The sequence below is a fragment of the Lytechinus variegatus genome, chromosome 14 (assembly GCF_018143015.1).
Source record: "Lytechinus variegatus isolate NC3 chromosome 14, Lvar_3.0, whole genome shotgun sequence".
In the NCBI taxonomy this organism is placed as follows: domain Eukaryota; kingdom Metazoa; phylum Echinodermata; class Echinoidea; order Temnopleuroida; family Toxopneustidae; genus Lytechinus; species Lytechinus variegatus.
In genome coordinates this window covers 11,792,381-11,810,353 of record NC_054753.1, presented here as the reverse complement: position 1 = coordinate 11,810,353, position 17,973 = coordinate 11,792,381, and the positions used below count along the sequence as shown (strand labels likewise).

The following is a 17,973-nucleotide window of genomic DNA, read 5'->3' as shown; positions in this document are numbered from 1 at the left end:
ATAAATACATACATATTATGAATGATTGAAGAATGATTTTCATGAGAATTATCTTCCCATGATCTTAGATCGTGAAAACGTAAAATATTAATAGGTTTAGTCTGCTATTCGTTAACATGCCATCTTTATTGTAATTCTGGGATATAATTCTGAAATGAAACACCTCATACCTGTCATATTACAAATTCGAAAAAAATATGATTCAATAATTCTAGTTAGACGAGAAACGGAAATAATGACTAATTCATTATTATATTACTGTGTCACAAAATCATGCTTGTAGTTGTTTCTACTGCAGGGACACACTGTAAATACTTTGGTGTTAAAACTGACACCTAACATAACACCAAAGAGTGTAAATGTAACAACCATAGGTGTTGTAATAACACCTATAGGTGTAAAACTAACACCACCAATTTAACACCGGTGTAAAATAACTGGTGTGGTCCTCTATTAGCACCAATTGGTGTCAGTTTTAACACCACAGTTTTTACAGTGTGCCCCAGCAGTAGAAACAACTACAAGCATGATGTACACCGGTTAACACCACAGTTTTTGCTGTGTAAAAAGGGAATCCAGATCGTTTCCTAGACTATATGCGTGAAAAATTTTCATGTAAATAGACATTAAAATATAAAAAGACGCACAACCTCATAGCTCCGTGCACCAAATAACGAAATATCATGTTCACTATCTCCTTTTACCAGTAAAATGACAAATTTAAAGCCCCCAAAATGTATTATTGCATGACATAATACTAGTACGTCTCCTCCTCCCACAACCAACACACCACCAGACCGCACAGCAGTCTACCCTATTCCCTTCACTTTGTGGAAAATACAATGTAAGATTAGAAATTCAATCACAATAATCCAGATCTGGACAAAATTGGTTTCAAAGATAACCAGTGGAGCATTTCATGGAAGTGCTTGTCGGATGTTTTAGCCGACACAGCATCGGTGCTTCTTAGGCAATCAAAATCAAGGAAAGTTGTCAGATCTTACAAAATTTATACCTCGTTCACATTTGCTCAACGGCGGTCGTACGGCGAATCGAAAACAACCGTTTTAACATTTTTGTACCAGCTACATATAGGTGGTTTGAATAAAAATGAATAAAACAACTGTTGTCGACTCGCCGTACGGCCGTCGTTGAGCAAATGTGGCCGAGGAATTAAAGGACAAGTCCATCCTAACAAGAAGTTGATTTGAATAAAAAAGAGAAAAATATTGCAAGCATAATGCTGAAAATTTCATCAAAATCGGATGTAAAATAAGAAAGTTATGACATTTAAAAGTTTCGCTTAATTTCACAAAAACAGTTCTATGCACATCCCGGTCGGTATGCAAATGAGGGAACTGATGACATCACTCACTATTTCTTTTGTATTTCATTATATTTAATATTCTAATTTTTTCCCCATTATCCTGTAAAACAGTTTTATTTTCCCTGAACATGTGAAATTACCATTGTTTAACATTTTCAGTCAGTCAAGTCTGTCATTGTCAAATCTGTAAAAATTGAAATAATGTATAATTCAAACAATAAAAAACAAAATAAATAGTGAGTAAGTGACATCATAGATTGTCTCATTTGCATGTGACTAAATTGTGCATATGAGTATTTTGTAAAATATAAGCGAAACTTTAAAAGATAATAACTTTTTTATTTTACATCCGATTTTGATGAAATTTGCGGCATATTGCTTGTCTGAGTTTTCTCTATTAATTAAAAAGTGGTATGCCTCTTGCCGTCTCACCTGCATCACGCGGTTCAATTTAGCAGCAGTGCTGACTTTGAATACTACTCTAACTCGCACAAGATGTTCAGTGATACATGGTTGCTCTTATGTCCACTTTTTATGAACTAGACCAATAAACTTACAGAGATATGATGGTTATTCAACAAAAACACCAACATGGCCAAAGTTCATTGACCTTACATGACCTTTGACCTTGATCATGTGACCTGAAACTCGAACAGGATGTTCAGTGATACTTGATTACTCTAATGTACAAGTTTCATGAATCAGATCCATAAACTTTCAAAGTTATGATGGTAATTCAACAGATACACCCAATTCGGCCAAAGTTCATTGACCTTTGACCTTGGTCATGTGACCTGAAACGCGCACAGGATGTTCAGTGATACTTGATTACTCTAATGTCCAAGTTTCATGAATCAGATCCATAAACTTTCAAAGTTATGATGGTAATTCAACAGACACCCCCAATTCGGCCAAAGTTCATTGACCCTAAATGACCTTTGACCTTAATCATGAGACCTGAAACTTGCACAAAATGTTCAGTGATGCTTGATTACTATCATGTCCAAGTTTCATGAATCAGATCCATAAACTTTCAAAGTTATGATGGGAATTCAACAGATACCCCCCATTCGGCCAAAGTTCATTGAGCCTAAATGACCTTTGACCTTGGTCATGTGACGTGAAACTCATGCAGGATGTTCAGTGATACTTGATTAACCTTATGTCCAAGTTTCATGAACTAGGTCTATATATTTTCTAAGTTATGATGACATTTCAAAAACTTAACCTCAGGTTAAGATTTCGATGTTGATTCCTCCAACATGGTCTAAGTTCATTGACCCTAAATGACCTTTGACCTTAGTCATGTGACATGAAACTCTAATAGGATGTTCAGTAATACTTAATTAATCTTATGGCCAAGTTTTATTAACTAGGTCCATATACTTTCTAAGTTATGACGTCATTTCAAAAACTTAACCTCAGGTTAAGATTTGATGTTGACGCCGCCGTCGGAAAAGCGGCGCCTATAGTCTCACTTTGCTTCGCAGGTGAGACAAAAATCAACATTTTTCTCAGGTGGACTTGACCTTTAATTATCGGAAAAAAATTGTAATCAAGTTCACCTTCGTTCTTCCCATTATCTATCACCTGGAGGAACCCCCCCCCCCCCCCTCTCTCTCTTGGTATGGACGTTATGCTATGTACAGTCACACCAACGGTTCCGATTCTAAACCGATCAATGGTATGTCCTTAAAATTCATGTAATATATTTGGTCGGTCTGGAGACGGTTACACCGGTGTGACTGCAGCATCACACAAGTCCCGTATCACACTGGTTTCCATCAAGTGGAGGTGCCGTGGGGTGGTCTAAGGCGCCTGGGTATACATGGAAAGTCTGGGGTTCGATCCCCGGCCGCGGCATCGATGCCCGTGAGCAAGGCAATTAATCGACAATGCTCTTTTATCCTGCATCCTGTAATGGAAACTCTATACGCATTATTGGTAACCAAGTGTGCACTTGTTAAAACAAAAAAAAATCAAGCTCATCTTCATTTCTCTACCCCCATCTCACCCACTCCCCTCAGTCCCTCACAATTCATTTTATGTGACTAGCCACCCCAAAACCAACCACAAGTTGCCAGGGAAGGTTCTCCGTAAATAGCCAAAATAGTACTAATGTGTCTTCAAACAGCAAAAATTAGGGAAATCTGCTTTATTTGAAGATTGAATAATCTTCTTCACACTATCAAAATTTGAAGTCGTATAGGTGAATAAAAACAAGGCACAATATTTTCTCTGAGACTATATTTTTGCGGTCTGCTAGAACGTTTCACTGAAAATGCAGTGTGCTGATCTCATGCTTGAGTGAACCCAGAACCTTGTTTTCCCCTCATTTTTGTGAAACTCTCGCAGTCAGTTGCTGAATTTCTTCTCCATTCAATCAAGTATTTGTGAGGGTTATTGCTCATCAATTTTGACAAATGATATATCATTTCAAATTATGCTTCACCAAGCTCAATGAAAATCTCAAAATTCATTTTGGGGCGAATTATCGTTGGTTCTGGGGTATCTATCGTTATATATCGCAGCTCTTTTAATTTTGTGGTTGATAGAAGCAGTACTTGATCAAGACATTATGACCTGTATTGCCAGGCCGAGGGTGTTCTCCATCCTGCCACTGTGATGGTCTCGCTTCATTGGTACCCCACTCCAAAGACTCTTCTGTTACAGTCATTCCAAGAACCTAAGACAGTGGAGAAAAGGGCTAATAGCATTGTAAGATGGAGCAACATTTCGGTTATTACAAATATAAATTAATGAATTTGAACTTTTTTTACAATCCAAAACAAAATAGAATTTGTCAGACATCATTGTGGAAGAGTCAAACTATATACATCAATTGTGATTCACAGATTGCAGAATATTTTAATGCAGCATTTAAAATACAACAGTTTCATCCTTGTTATAATATAACAAAAGAGAAAATAGGAAGTTTTTGCTCCGCGACGTACGGAGGGTTTAGGAACGGAGAAAATGTTTTATCAAAAGCCGTCATGACAAAAAGCAACACAGGAGTCTTTTTCGAAGGTTGGTTGATCAAAACATTAGTGTCGTCCACGACCGTAGACGAACGAAAGATTTGCTTTTTTTGTAGGCATCCAAACTAAGGACAACGCTACTGTTCCAGTTCACAAATTTTCGACAAAGACCTATACCAGCTGTTGGTTGTCTTTTTTTAGGGACGCATGCATTCAATGCATTTTATTAAACTATCCGTGCGTCACGGAACAAAACTGCCTGTTAGCTACAAACCTCCTGACAAGCGCTGTGATATTTCATGAGAAAGAAACTCTTCTGAGTTGGTAAAATGATAGGGATGGATGCGCTTCCGTCCTCACGGCAGCAGTAGTTGATTTCAGTGGGTCCGTCCTCGTAGGTCCCGGTGGGCATTGCGGTATAAAATGGGTCAGTTGCTCTGTTCACATCGTTCCATCTGATAGAACCATCATTGAACCCTGGAATACAAGCAAGTGCAGTAAGATAATCCTGTATCCTATATATAATTCCCCAAAGCTTTTAACAGTTCCAGTAAGCAATATTTAAAGACAACTATTACATGCATATACAGAAATATGAACATTAAATTCAGTCATTTTTTCCACGTCAGTGTATTTTCAAAAGAGTTTTGACGATGATAACTTTTGCGTAAGATGCACAATGTTAGACGCACAATGTTAGACCCTCTTTCTGACATCGTCTATTATAGTCATTAAAGACACCTACATGGATTGGTATAAATCTATGTTCCATTCACTCAGCCTTTTGGTCGGATGTGATCTTTTTTTAATTTATTTTTTAAACTAGTTTCCAAATCAGACTCATATACCAACTCAGGGATAAAAATAAAGTAAGTTTATGGTCTTTAAACAAAGTACACCACGAGATTCAAGGACGGAAAAGTACACACTTTAAAGTAATTGTGCTCTGATACGTACCATTTGGACAGGTTTGGCCGACCTTGAAGACGCAGTATACACCAGGCATCCAAGGCCAGGAACTCGGTGCTGCTTTGGCAGTGTTCTTCGTGCAGTAGTAGGTCCGGAAGTCTTTGGTACAATAGTTGGTCAAATGGTTCCCTCTGGAACAGGTATTCCCCGAGTTAGTTGTTACCTGATATAGCATGCCGAAGTCCCACGTCAAGTGTTCCGTGTTGGGGCAGGTATCTCCTGACAATGTCGCCGCTTCTGGAAGCGCGTACTTTCCATCTGGCCACGTCAGCTCCAAACTTACATCAATGTCTGACCAGAAAAAATCAAACAAACGAGGACGCTACTGCAGGAATTTTTTGTAAGGGTGATAACGAATGATCATACATATTATCTTTTAATCCATAAAATATGTTTCATTATTATTTTTTTCTCCTACTCAAACGAAATTGCAAGTCATAGTGAGGTTACAGAAGTTATATCTTCTTTAAAGTATAGAAGGACTTCTTATATAGCGACCACTTTGAATTTTAGATATTTCAATCAGAAACGGGGAATTAAAAATTTACCCAATGAATTCCAGAGCTTTGTTGTGTATTCACTAACAGACTTGGCAAATTTAGCATGAATATTTAAGGCACTATTTATGAATGTTCTCATTTTAAAAGAGAACTTTCTTCCCAACACTTACTGTTCTATATACATTGTTACCTTCACTTGGGGTGACACGACGGTGTTCTGGGTAGTCACCAAAAGCTTCCAGGATATTTGCTTGGATAGTACCTCTCTGCCAGTTAGTTGGGCAATCTCCGCTCGCTTCATACTCTTGCTGTTTGGTCCAGAATTTGTCGTCCAAAGCTTTGTTTATCCCGATGAGCTTGATGCTGATGGGTTCTGCGAGTAAAAAATATCAGTTCACTGACAGAATCATAAAGTCAGGGGATATTCTCAAAGGTGAAGCTGAAACCCTGTAAATCCTGGTTAAACCAGAATTCTAGTTGGTTTAAGTTAGACCGTTTCACCTGCTGGTTGTTTGGTTTATTATTTTGTTTGGCGTCACCTGTGCCTAGTCTGCTGGGCAAACCCTTCGCTCGAGTTAAGGGTCTGAATGTGCAGCCTACTCATGCCTTATGTACTGGAAATGCAAGTTTTGTATGTGCTAGTCTTTGCGTGGAGGCACACTTGTTGATCAAAGTTCCAATCAGAAGGTCTGTGCATGGAAACTAATCTGGCATGAGTGGGTATTTCTTTGAATGAACTGGATAGTGCCTAGGTCTAGGTGGTTAAGACAATTGGCGCTTGAACTTTCAGAGAGTGGTCATAATAACAGACTTTGCTAAACTCGAGCGCCCTCAACTTTGAAGAATTCTCCACCAGTACATTTTTACAAAAAAACAATTTATGAACATAATTATATTAACACATAAATAAATGAAGAAATGCATTCGCTCGCTCGCAAAAGTGAGAGGTTGAAAATGGAAATAATATTCAATAATTAAACGCATGCCTGATAACATCAAACTTTCTGACAATTCATGATACTCTAGAAAATTTTCAAATTGCTAATTTCAGGATTTAACCTTGTTTGAGAAGTGAAAACACTGGCAGTACGTTGACCGTAAACGTGAAAAAAACTCGGTCATGTTGTTAATGCCTTCAGAAAGAGGTTGGGACCTATCTCCATTTTCTTTCAATTCAGAGTTGGGCCCTGTTTGTGGATCATTTTACAGTCTACATACCATTATGTTCCGCAGTACCAACACTATACTCTTTCTGCACCGAGCCAAATTTCTTTTGAGATGATCCGTCCTGTGTAAACCGGTCCATGTCCAGTGCCAACGATCCTGATACAATCTTGTAGCTACCTGAAACACTCAAGCTATTGGACATCTGTTTGTAGAACAAGTAACAGTGTTCACATTATCTAATTCAAACACAACAAATTTTTATGTTATACACTGTAAAAAACAACAACAGGATGTTAAAATTAATATCTGTTGGTTTTATACGTCGATGACCGCAACATCCGGTTTTAAGGTTTAGAGATGGAGCTTGAACCCAAATGCCCGTATTCTGATGTCGGGTTAAATAAAACTGTGGTCTAAAGTTGCGGTATAATATGGATAGCAAATTGTGGCATAAATCAATAGAGGTTCATATCAGCTCATTTGACTCTCAAATCATTCTTAACTGTCGGGGAAGGATAGATAATTGTCTTCATCATTAAAGAAGTAGAACATAGTAAACATAAGAAACTTGCCATGTGAACGAATTGTCACGTGTTTGGCTTCTAATAATTTTAGCAAAGAGTTAGACCACGGTGTAAGTTACATGTGAATCGACCTTACTTCAGAATACGGGCCAAACCGTGTAAATGTTTTCAAAGGTGTTGTGAAAACTAACATCCACAATATATAACATCGGAGTAAAATGGTGTGGCCATCTGCATGTACATACACGTACATGTATCAGCACCACAGTTAAGCTTTCATGTGTAATAACGTAAATGTAGTACTTTTGTGAGGCAAATGAATGGTTTAATGGGAAGTCAGTTTTGGATTAACTTTCAACTTGATATGTTAACGGCTAAGGTATACATGCATTCTCAGGTATCGTGAGCTTCCTAGGAGCAGCCATGTTGTATATAAGTTAATGTTACCCATATCCTCATGAATGGCTGGGACATCCGTATGTAGCACCAAATTGCCCGTCTACTTTTTTCTGGATTAATGTTGAAGTATAACATTGCTGAACTGAGTATACACAATATAGAATTCATTCGAACAGTTTAATAGAAAGTTGGCTTGTCACATCTAACCCCGGGTGCGTAACTATACTAACAGATCAATATACCTGCCAGGGATATCATTACTTCATAGGAAACTGGAATTGTTGGGTAAATTTACTTACGTCAGTAGTCGAGTCTTTGATGAAAGATGATTTATCTTCGCGATATGTCGTACCAGAACGAGCTCCTAAATCCGCCTTGATCACAACGTGCTACGTTTGGAAAAATGGGGCAAATTTGTCAACCGATGATGGAAAATGTTAGCAGAAGGCCAGAGAAGCAGTTCATGAAACAAACAGAGAGTTCAGTGACAGCTTTGTTTGGAACCAATCAGATGCAAGGATTTCAGTGGCTTAAAACAATAGTGAAAGTCACTGTTACATGAACTGATCCATATCGTGCCTATAGGATTTTCCGAATGAAATGCAAAATATATCCATCGTCTAAGATGTGAAGTTATGCAAGTTAAAGGTTGGGTAATATAATATAAGGATTCTAGGTTATGCAGATGAGATAAAGGGTCGCTGGACTCAATCATGTCAATTGGAAACGTTATTAGTCATATTACCATGGTTAAGGATAAAAGTGCGATCAAACATACCTCTAAACCAAACCGTATATCGTCAAATTCAACTTGCAATCAAAATTTCGCTTGTATACATCGTACATCTTTGCCACATCCAACGAAAAGAACACCCTTGTGCAACCAAGAAATTTAAAGATCGTGAGTAGCCTATCACCATCATCATCTTCACCTCCATTAGCACCACCATCATCACCACCATCATCATAATCATTATCAACACACTGTAAAAACTGCGGTGTTAAAACTGACAACAATTGGTGTTAATAGAGGACCACACCTTGAGGTGTTAAAATTGCACCCTAGAGATTAAACATAACACCAAAGAGTGTAAATGTAACAACAAAAGTTGTGATAACACCTACATGTACATGTATATGTGTAAAACTAACACCACTAATTTAACACCGGTGTAAAATAACTGGTGTAGTCCTCTATGTACACCGGTTAACACCACAGTTTTTGCTGTGCATCATCATAATCACCATCAATCTTTATCATCACTATAATCATTATCATCAATAACATCAATCGCCCTCATCGTCATAATAATTTAATCATACATAAATAATATAGGATAGGGCACGTATCCAGTTGTTGAGTGCGTGTAAACATTGTAAAAACATTACCGTCCCCCAATTGCTGAGGAATTCCATGTAGGCATCGCGATCATAGTTAACCGGCAGGTCGCAGGCAGTGGCGATGAACTCCCGACTTGGTTCGAATCCGGCATCTCTAGCCAGTCCCCATTTTATAGCGGATACTGCCATAGTTGTTGATCGTTTGCTCGGAAAAGTACACAAAGCCACTGGTACTCTCATCGTTCTGGACCGACTTGTATTCTACAAATGCAGAAATATAAAATTAAGATATATGATAACGTACAATAATGATATGAAATTAAAATATTGATCATTAATAATGACATCTGATATAGCAGTGATAATGATGATAATAATTATGATAATGAAAATAATGATAATAATATTAATAATAGATATGGTATTGATAATAATATCGATAATGATGATAATAATAATAGTGATAAATAAATAATAATGATAATAATAACAATTACAGTGATAACAATATTAACAATTACAGTGATAACAATATTAACAACATCGTAAGAAGCGTCCGTGCCGGTAAATTTAACCCCACTTCATTCATTATAACTATTTAGGAGTAGCCAAAATAACACACAAAAACAAAAACGGTTACAGATGGTCATTGTGATGTTATAAATGATATAGCAAATATTTATAAGAGTGTATATAATTTCCTGTATCCAACTTTTTCCGGTAAAACTAGAGCTACGTATTAGGCCATTATATGATTACACATGTTAGAAACCAACAGTGTAGAACATGTTATAGTTTGCTATCCAAGGTTAGATTATCAGATTACGAATCCTTCCCCTCTTTCATCCCATCCCAAACTATAGGGTAATAAGACGTTTCCTTACGGTGACTGGCAGCAAACTCCACTTGAGCAAAGAGAGCTTCCACGCTGGCTAAAGAGATAAGAAACAGCGGGGAATGAAAACATATTAAAAATACTTCATCTTTCTTATGTTGAGTCAAAGTAAAATTCAAGGGACGGAAAATGGTTTTGAGAAAACCAGAAAAACATGGTTGTCAAGATTTTTCGAAAACTCCACCAAAACTTAACGTAGTTGTGGTTGTTTATACGCTTTGATTCCGAGCTGCTCAGTCGTGTGTCAGGTTATAGGAAATCAAAACTCAAGATGAGAAGTAGTTTGATTGGAAATAGTAAAAAAAGGGAACAATTTAAAACAAGTTTCATCAAAATCGGTTATGAAATCAAGTTATGGACGTTTAAAAGTCTTGTTATACTTTTCTTGGGTTTTGGTTAACTTCATGGTATTTCTCTGAAAATTTAAAATGATGTTCCTCAAGCATTTGTTACATGATTTCATCATTAACCATTTTAATAATGGATTTACTTGCCGTATTTGGCAACTTCTTGTATACGCCTATCAGAGGTAAAACAAATTTGTGTCTGCATTAACACATTATTGTAAGGGTGAACTTTCCCTTTAAAATTTAATAATTATTGGTGCAAAGGCAACAAATATTGACAAAGTTTTAGACCATTTGTGTTTGTTTCGTAAAAATGACGTTGGTATTTTCTTTACCAATAATGTTTTTCCCACTGTTACACCTGTTCAAAACAAGAAAAGTATTTTTCTTTCGATATATTGGATTATGACATTTTTAAATTCCCTCTCTTAATTTCTTTGTTGTCCAAGAAAAAGATAAAATAACCAAAACAGTCTGGTGCATACAACAAAATCACAATATTTTCTGACTTCAGACATGTTGAAAAAAGGCTCTGTTGATCGATAACAACTAGTCTACTTAAATATGTACAGACAGTACTATGGAATGCTCGTAGCTTTTTATGTAGAGTTCATGGAAAGGCCAATTAAGGTTCCTCCAAATATGAAATATAACATGTAAAACTAAAATAACCATGGAATTACCAATAGCATGATTTGATTCAGTTTAATAATAAAACTTAGGAGCCATGCGTTATAAGCAGATCATAATCACCCTTGGAACGAATGATTTTTTTTCTTCAAATTTTAGTTAATGTTTTATACCCTAAAATGTAGCATCTATCTTTCCATCTACATTGACAACAAATCACTTACAAGTAGCGTGAAGACTACATACATACATGTAAACGTGTCCATCTACTATTCTTATATACAAGATCGTAAGACTAACAGCATAATTATCTGACAACTGTAAGGCGTACAATGTGAAATAGACATCGACGATAAGTTTAAAAGGAGCAGTGATGTGCGCTAGACCGGAAAGACACAGCCAAGGTAAGATTGTGTGAGGCAGAAGACAAGGGCAAGACACAGGTCAAGGTCCTAATGAAGTCTATGGACTTCAGACCTCCAAGGCCAAGGTCCAGACGTCCACGACCGTGCAAGGTCAGCAATTAATCCTTGAGACCTGACAAGTCTTGAGGGGAACAACGGTCCAAAGGGGTAACAAAGGAATAACCTTACCGTCAACGGCAACCTGATGTGACAGTTTCTTGGCGTAGCTTTTCGTCCCGTAATACGTGTCCTTCTCTTTGGACGTGTAGGAGCTGCTTCGACGCTCGTAGTCCACCTGATCGGGGATACGGTACTCGTTGTCTTTCGATAATCTTCCTTCGTCGTAGGTTAGCTTTAGGACGCGTCGGGTCGTCATAAGCCCGGGGTCGACCCCTCCGGAGTTTTTGTCACCCTCGGGGTTCCCCCTGATGATATCGTAGGAGATGCCGACATATTTCATCTGTTCCGGGATGGGCTTCGTAGACTCTCCCAACGAAATAACATGCATTAAGAACAGGATGGAGATTGTCCAACCCAAGGTAGCACGTGCAGGTGTCTCCATCTCGAAAAATAATGGACTGAAAAACGCCAGACAATCACAAGTACTTTTTTTCAGGTAATCTGATTAACAGCATAGATTCCCATGTTTTGTATAAAACTCTTTTAATGTTCGAAAACCCTTTATCAGTGGATTCACACCTTTTATGAATAAAATATCTGTTCAGTTTATATCGCTTCTTATCAGAACGTTTTTTTTTTCCATCAATAGAGGATGTAGACAAGGGGATCCGTTATCGCCATATTTATTTGAATGTACGGCAGTTATGATTTGCATAGACAATAAGACATAAAGAAAGTAAAACAAAAACCCAGTATGCATACGACACAACCCTTTTTAGCATGTTTAGATGGTTCGGATGAATATTTAAACAGCTCCCTTTCAATTATTTATAATCACTATAATCTGTCTTGATTAAAAGTAATGAAGGTCAAGCTAACATTGTTTCGATAGGTTCCAAAAAGTATAGTCCTTACAGAAGAGGAAACCAGAATTTTGGTAACGAAATTATTTTTTTGCCATCTCTAAATAATACAAGCCGCTTCGTCTAGTTTTGGTCAAACAGGAACATACATGCAATTCCTTAAGGTAGTAAAAATAGAAAAGAAATTAGAAAAAAAAATAGTCCTCCAAATCACATTAAAGAAATCTGACCCAGATGAATAACATGTTAACGGTTTTTACAAAAAGAAATATGTATGTAGATAAAAACTAATTTATCACTGTTTTCTTCATGACGGAACTACTTGAATCGAGTTACATCAACTTAATTGAAATGAGTAAATTTGACCAAAGGTTCACCGTTAGGATTTTTTCTCACAATAAAAATAGTAGCTCTCCACTGGCATAATTTCATTTTAAATTTGTTTTAAATCATGATGCTGATATACTTGATCATATTGATCATTGCATGAAAACAATGTACTTAAATCTTTACAGAACTTCCGAATGAGCAACTATTCAGTGTTGCTCCACATTTGCTTAAAAAATACTCTAGTTTACCTACTCTATTCGTGATATTCAATATCTCTCTAAAAAAACAAAACTAAAGAGATTATGCAATTATTTAAAGATTTAAGATTGCTCTTAGTGATATATATCTATTAAACATGTTAAAAGTATATGTAAATCAAACGTTAATTGAAAAATACTAGTACATTTAACATAAAATGTTTTAGAAAAAAATGTATGATATTTGATTCGAGATATATTCATTGAATTGAAGCAGGTTGGAATTACTTAAAGATTCTCGATTTGTCCTGTTTGTATAGTGTAGTTAACATATTAAGTGAAATCACTCTAGCTTGTATTTGAAAGACCTAATTTGAAGTGTAGCGGAAAGTAAGTAAACAATGGTTGTTTAAAATTAAAGGAAAATTAAAAAGGAATATGTTTTGTTTACCATGTTCATAGGTTGTAGAGAAAAAAAGGCGTATGAGCGGGAGATTTCAACACAGTTATCGAATACTATTAGTATCTCCATATCTTGGACCGATATAACGCCACTGATTGACGAAGCGATAGAATTTTGAAACAGGCAAAACCTCGAGCCGCCGATGAGTTTAATCAAATATTAAGAAGAGCACTTACCTCCGATGCTTACATCAAAAGGGATGGCTAGATTTGTGATGGTCTCCCTCGATCTTCAGGTCCATATATGCATCTCGTGTGCGCTGCAGACCGTGACTTTTTTTTTCTTATTCCTCCTCTCCCCCCCCCCCCCCCTCATGGGGAGTTTTTTTTAATGCTCTGGGGTTTTTTTTATTAATATCTTAAATTTTTTTAAAGCTTCCTTATTGTACCATCTGATTATCTGTTAACGTCATGCATCAACACCATAATTATGTAGTTTTAGAAAAACACATGATAGTGTAATTATTAATCAGTATTGATATGATGAATTGCATTGTATTGGAACAACGTTATCGTGCTCTGGTCATTTGTTTACTTGTTTATTTTTTTTGTAATCTACTGTCGTACAAGGTAAAAGGGGAGCGAACTTAGCGAAATTTCATAGTGTTTATATGTAATATTAACCTAAAATTACTTTTGTCATGTTTATTAAGTTTATTTACTTGTGCCCAGTATGTTCATATCGATGAATACACTTTAATGACAATTGCTCATGATGGGTTCACAGCATATGTATAAACAAACATGCGTATCATATATGATTCAACATCAGTTTCAGAAAAGTAAATTTCGAATAGTATTGTAGAGGCTTCGAGTATCCGTGAATAATTACTTTAAATGCATTTTACTGGCTTATCTATATTGTGAAATTCACAATGTTAAAATATTCTCATTAAGTGTTAATATCATTCTTTTCTACAAACGATTCCTGCATAGAGTATATTGTTCATCTGCTGACTGAAATGTTATCTTTCATCTATACAGTGACGACTACTTGCAGTATAATTGGTTTATTATATTTTGTTATTGTATTTCATTGTCTAGGCCTATATCTATTATCGCCACTCTCCCATATGTTCTTACAAACAGATGTCGCAAAATATTATGCAGTCAAAACCAAAAAAAATAAATATTGTATTTCATTGTCTAGTAGGCCTATATACCTATGACCACCACACGCTTCCATATGTTCTTACAGGCAGATGTCGCAAACTATTATGCACTCAAACCACAATTGCTGAATTTATATACAGATATAACAGGGAAACCATAAACAGATATCAATACAAAAAAAATCTTGATTTGATTGTAGAAAATAAATTAGAATAGCACTTGTTTGTGGGATCACACTTAATAGAAAATGGAAATGCGCTGGTCTCCATTTATCAAATTTCGGTTTACAAAATTGAAATGGTAAAACATATTTAATACTGAGGAGGATATCCCCAAGACATTCAACTACGTTTTTTAGGTGAGAATCCTGAAACATTTTTTTGTTCGTCCAAACCGTCTAGAAAGCTGTTTGGGACTAGGCGATCCATGCAATATTGTGGCAACCAGAATCAGCCCTCATCGGTCAAATGATGCCATTTATCACCTGCCAACACCAAGCCAAATAATTAATAACAAGCTATCCAATGTTATTCATGCTACATCATCGGACTTCCCAAATGTACACATTCATAAGCCATTGAAGGGGAACTAAAAAAAATCAGCTCGCGCTTCGCGGTCGTATACTTTGTTCTTTTCTACAAACAATGCTCATAATATTCAATATGAAACCGCGCGCTTCGCGCTCACAATGTTTATTGCGCCTTTTACTTGTTTGTGTGTGTGTGTGAGTGTGTGTGCTTGTGTGTGTGATATATATATGTTATATATATATAATCTTCCTCTTAAAGGTTTGTAGAGTTTTATATAAAAGTAGTTTATTTGATTCGACGTAATTTTGATACATGATATAAATACTGAAGTAATATTTTTTTTCTTTCACAAAAAAAAATGTTTCACATTGTTATAGAAGAGAAATTTGGCAGTTTAATTTCATTTGTAATCATTTTAAAAATATTTGTAATCTCCTTGATATTGATATATTTATTTGTTTGACTGTTTATCATGTTTATTGATTGTATACTTGCAAAGAATCTTTATTTATATGAATTGTGATTGTCAACTTATTGTTTTGAAAGAGGAAGAAAATAAAATATTATTTAAAAAAAAGGTGTGAGGATGGGTGGGTGTGTGCAATGACGTAAAGAGCCCTGTTGCAAATAAAAAACAATGTTAGTAGTAGTAATATACATTGTTGACTTGATTTAGAGAGGCATTCGAGAGGACACTGATCGCCCTATATGAAGCGAAACCTTCGACATAAAACACTAATGGGGCATTGCAAGAAACTTGCGATCGTTTGCAAGTTTTTTTTCGGTCTCTAAATCAATCATAAGTTTTCAAATTAATTGCAATTTGCAATTGGTTTCTAATCTGCTTCTTGAAACAATTAAGCATGAAAATATTTTCATGCAAGTTTGCTACCTTCAGGTTTCATGCGAATGTAAAGTGGATTTAGTCGGTTAATCATAACTTTGGCTAGCTAAATGTCAGGTCGACCCTAACAAAAAGTTACGTAAGAAGATAAAAACCAAACGATCCGCAAAGCTGACAAGTCCGGTGGAAAAAAAAATATGACGACTAGAATTCGCTTAATTATTATTATCATTATGCTAAGCCTAGTGACATATGCAAATTGGAGAGTTGTAACGTCACTCAATATTTTGTTCGTATTTTATTGTACGAGTTATACACTATTTAATTTTGCAGATTTGACAGTATTAAGAAATTTTATCAAATGCATATATATATATACAACACTGAAATTTCCACACTTTGAGGGGGAAACAAATATTTGTTTCATATTGAAAATCTAAAATTGAAATGTTTTATTTCATATCATATATTATAATCTGTTCCTTCTCTTGCCTATACCGACTATCTATAAAATTAAACAAAACTTACAAATGTATTTTTTACATCCGATTCTGATGACATGATCAGCAATTAGATTGTTTGGTTTTCTATTTTTTATCAAAATCAGTTTTTAGTTATGATGGTCTTGTCCTGTAATAATAAAAACAATACAACTATTGATGATGAAGATTATGATTATGATTATCATTATTCTTATCATTATTAATTCTATTTCTCACGATGAAAGCAATACAAATATATACTGTACTTTCAAACAATAAATGCATTTTGATTGAATTAATAATATAGTGAACAAGTTTATGAATTTGAAATTATAAAACTTATGTTATTTGAGAAATATGGGGAAAACCAAGCAGCTACAAACAGATTGAAAGGGGATGTTCAAGTGAAAGGGTTTATATAATTATTATTATCATTATTATTATCATCATGATTATTAGTACTACATTATTATCATCGTCATTAATATTACTAGTACTTGTATTATCATTATAACTGCTTGACGGTCATGGTCATATAAATATTCCGTACCCAACGGGACCTACCAGATATGCACTTGAGGCAGTAGCGTACCTAGGATTTTCCACACACGGGCGGGGGGGGGGGGCAAAAACGTCCGAAACAAAATTGACAAAAAAAAGGGTCTTAAACCACAAATAATGGATTTCGTACCAGAAAAATAAATTGACAAGCAAAAAAGGTCTTCACCTTCTCGTCAGGGGGAGGGGGCATGGGTTGTGGCTCGTCAGAGGGGCAGACTGCCCCCCGTAGGTATGCTAGTGATTATATACCTTCAGCCCCCCTATTTGTTATCGGGAGGGGTGCATTTTAATCGGGTGTTAAACCTTTGTGCTCACAACTCTAGAAGTACAGACCCCCCACCCCCCCCCCCCCCCCAAAAAAAAAAAATAATAATAAATAAATAAATAAAAAATCATGACCAAGAAAAAAGTGGAAAGTAAAAAGCAGATAACATATAAATGACATATGATATCATTTTCTGAATATTATGTCAAAATCGCAACATTGGATATTTTGATAAAAAAGTGAAATTTTTGTATACATATTACCCGATCTGCCATATCTTGCTCCTTCAAAATTGACTCGATACACCATTGCCATTGAAAGACATGAATCCTTTTCTGTTTGTCCTGTCAAGCACATAATCTAACTTGCCTTATGGTTCATTAACCTCTTGAAAATAGAATTCATGTCTTTTCTAGGTACCATAACATAATTTGTTTTACATGATAAAAGGATTTAAATAATTACAAATTCTCCCAATTAATAATGCAAATCTTCTTACTTGGGTTGACAAAAAGTCTTCTTTTCTTACTTATGAAAAAAAATCAAAGGTAAAAGAAGTTTAAACGAAAAACAAAGTGATTCAGGTAAATTAATAAATTTGTAAATGAAATCTGAAAGCATAATTCGAAAATTATGGCAAAGATAATGAAAAGATTAAGAGGAGGTCTGCTGGTTAGTCAAAAGTCTAATCATCAAGGAGGCGCGATAGCTCAGTCGGTACT

At 35.7% G+C, this 17,973-nt stretch overlaps 1 pseudogene; it reads right to left on the bottom strand.

Moving 5' to 3' along the window:
- Positions 1–3,179: 3,179 nt before the first annotated feature.
- LOC121428043 lies at positions 3,180–12,058 on the bottom strand (annotated as a pseudogene).
- Between the last annotated feature and the right edge of the window lie 5,915 nt (positions 12,059–17,973).